General features: G+C 46.1%; 1 protein-coding gene across 1 annotated transcript in view; it reads right to left on the reverse strand.

Moving 5' to 3' along the window:
* Nucleotides 1-2012: 2012 nt before the first annotated feature.
* tdrd7b (tudor domain containing 7 b) overlaps nucleotides 2013-3502 on the reverse strand; it is a 71972-nt gene continuing 70482 nt past the window's right edge. Inside the window, exon 21 of the mRNA XM_063186759.1 lies at nucleotides 2013-3502. This exon is cut by the window's right edge and continues 439 nt beyond it. The gene's annotated coding sequence lies outside the window, so the exon portion shown is untranslated.

Genomic DNA, 3502 nt, shown 5'->3' on the forward strand with positions numbered 1-3502 from the left:
CACTGCATTCAAATGTCCAAACACTGCATTATTTGTTTTTTGTTCTTGTTGTTTTTTTCCACAATTGAACAGCTTGTTTTAGAGCGCTCAATACAGTAGTGAGTTGTTGTCAAAATTATACGTACGGTCACAGGCACATCTGAACACACGGGCCTTTTTTAGGAGAGAAGAAAAGTGATCAGCTCTGAATGCGCAAGGTGTATGAGGGAGAACACACGGCGTTGACAGCATCTCCCAGAAAGTAGCCGACACTATGTAGCCTTTTATAGGAATGTAAACCATTCACTCACATCTAAAAAAAACCTTTTAAAATGAACACGTTTATAGGCTACTTTCGGTTTTAACCCACTAGCCACCGTTACACAAGACTCAAGACATAGGCTTGCACTTTGCAGAAACATACATTTACACATTTCCATTTCACATAACAAAACTGTTCAGGTTTAGAATAAACAAAATAGATTACTTACGGACATCACATCACCCCGTAGGATAAAATGACTTGAGTAGAAGTAGAAACAAGCAGTTTGTAGACGGAGCACAAGCAGGCAGCCTCCCCGAGCAAAGTCAGGAAGCAAACTGTGCATGTGCGTGTGTGTGTCAGACATGGCAGGGGGGCGTTGACAGCACTTCGATGAGGTCAGGGGATGAGAACACGAACACGCACAGACAGACAGACAGACAGACACACACACTACTTGGCAAGAAATGGTCTCACACACACACACTCTCTCCACAGTAGGGGTCATGCTCATTTGCCAAAAGGCCCACCTGAATATGTGCACTCACTCTCACACACACACACTCACACACCAATCAATCAATTTCTTGAAATGGTGATGTAATGTGCCTGTCATTGAACCCCCTTAGGAGACCCAACTTGAGCACACGGTTTTGCATTGAGTGGGCGTGTTTTGCGATATCTTCTAGCTCTAGCTCTGATCCAGTATTTTTGCTGTAAGTTTCCCCCGGTGGTCAATAAAGTTACTCTTGTCACGACCCTGTAGGCCCCCTCCTGGTGCTAGCTCGCTAGTGCACGGGCAAGGCTGGTGCCAGGAGGCCTCATTGACATCATTAAGGGTGTGTGTGTGTGTGTGTGTGTTAAAGCAAAGAAAGCTCTCGCACACTGTTCACATTTGCATGGTTTATGTGTGTTTGTGTGTTTCATCATTAGGTAGGTGTGTGTGTGATCATTAGGTGTGTGTTTGTGTGTGTCATCATTAGGTAGGTGTGTGTGTGTGTGTCTGTGTGTGTGTACCTGGGTGGTGCTCGGTATTGAGAGCTCAGCTCCTCTCCAGTAGGCACTCCTAGGCCATGTGTGTGCAGACACTCGTCCGGTCTCTCTCCTTCCACTCTCCCTTTCTCTTCTGGCTGTATCCTCGTTTCTTCTGTTTGTGCCTCCACTCTCCACACACTGACATGCACTGCATCCATTCACTCAGTATGGTACTGTACCTCCCACTGCTGAACTGTTGTAGTTGACGACGTGGTGAGATGCGGCCCCGAGAGGGACGAGCATGCGCGGGAACAACTCCGTCACAGTGGTGCCGTGACCCGGATGGGAGTGAGGTTTACGGGGGAGAGTGTAACGGTTACAGAGGCTAACTAGCAGAGTTGGTGTGGAACGCCAGTAAACCTCCCTCCCGAGGGCTCATACAATATTGGCAGCGCTGGGCTGGAGGCTGATACTGTATGAGGCATCGGGAGGGAGGTTTACTAACGTTCCACACCAACTCTGATAGTTAGCCTCTGTAATCGTTACACTCTCTCGTCACAGATGCATTTACAAGAAATATCCATATGTGTTAAGTAAACAGGGTTTAGAGGTGCAGTTATCAATCAGGTTACATTTATCTATCGCCTCAATAATTAATAACAATAATAATAAACACAGAAACGTTGCCATTACAAGTTCCTTTCACGCTAAACCAACACAGCGCTGACCGACATGTGAAATTACGGGATACGAGACGAGGTTAGTTTCCAAATAACGACTCGCACACGCAACGAGGTGGTTTCCAAATAACTTTATTTATTCTCTTATTCTCTTCCTGGTTCCAGCGATACACACAAATGTCAAGTGTTAATGGTGTGTGTGTGTGTGTGTGTGATGTCAAATTTAATTCAATCATATGATTATTATGATCATCATCATCAAAAACTTAAAACTATCCTGGGCTGCGCCCCCCCCACACACACAGCTGATGTAGCATTTCACCCTGAACCCCGGCTCTGACTAAGGAGACTAAATCAAACGATGAGAACTATATATATATTAACAACTAAAGGAAGTCCAAAGCAAACGATCACCGCTCTCTCGCGCTCTCTGGCAGAACTACGGTGGCTGCTACACACTGCAGCAGCAAGAGAAAAAGAAAAGAAAAGAAAGCCGAGACAAGAGAACAAAACGTATTGGAATTGGAACTTTTTCTTTCTTTTTAAATTCTTTATAAATGCTTGAACTTTTTAAAAACTATTTTTGTTTTCTTGTAAACAAACTTGTTAAAGTCCTGGTGGACTGTGGAGCAGGCGCCATGATACCGTGCCGTACTCACATCATTACACATCCCATAGTTCCCCTCTGTTGTCATGGCGACTGGGGAACACAGCAGGGGCTGGGCTCCGAACCCATTTAACCATTTCACTTCCCAACTCAGCAGTGAAGGACAACATGGATCCATGAGGTTACGACCCAGTGCCGCATATTCCGCACGGTCTTGTTCTACATGTCCATTTCAACCAGGTGACCACTCAACTAGCCAATCACCTAGCTGGACTGGACAGGTATAACCAGGTCATTTGGAATATGTGGCACTGAATTGTAAAGTAATGAATCCATTTTGCCCTTCACTGCTCGTGACTTCACAATGACACCTCTCGGCTTGCAAAACGACAAATAGTGATGTTTGTTTTATTCATTTGAAAGAGCTGTGCGTGACTTTAAAGCCGTATCAGATGCAAGAGAGCCATCTTTTGTCAACGTAGACGGAAGCACAGGTACGGGGGTGCATGTTTCGACCCAAGCTGCAGATAAAACTGACATACTTTCTGTTTTAGCATTCCGTAGCCTTGAAACTTCCTTCCTGTGAGCCAGCCAATCAGACACATGCTGTAGCGCATCACTTCCTGTCTCCTCTGACATCATTTCCTCCTCACGTCCTCCTCCCTCTTCCCAGGTGGGCTGGCTACCGGGTCCAAACAACTAAAACCAACGTTAAGTCAAAACGTCAAAACTAAAGTCTCATCCCATCCAAATGTCAGCCCTGCGTGTCCAGTCTTTCACATTCGTCCTGGCTGACCTTGACCTTTGCTCCAAGGTCGTCAGCGGTCATTTAATCTCTTGAGTCCCCATGGAAACCAAGCCCACCTGTGTTTCATTCCGACTGACGTGATGTTGCTTCCACCCCACAGACCCCTCCCCAACAACATCGTCATCACACACCCGACGCTGGCTTCCCCCCCGACACACGACTCACTCATACACACGACACGACATAACGTA

The sequence above is a fragment of the Engraulis encrasicolus genome, chromosome 21, assembly GCF_034702125.1.
Source record: "Engraulis encrasicolus isolate BLACKSEA-1 chromosome 21, IST_EnEncr_1.0, whole genome shotgun sequence".
NCBI lineage: Eukaryota > Metazoa > Chordata > Actinopteri > Clupeiformes > Engraulidae > Engraulis > Engraulis encrasicolus.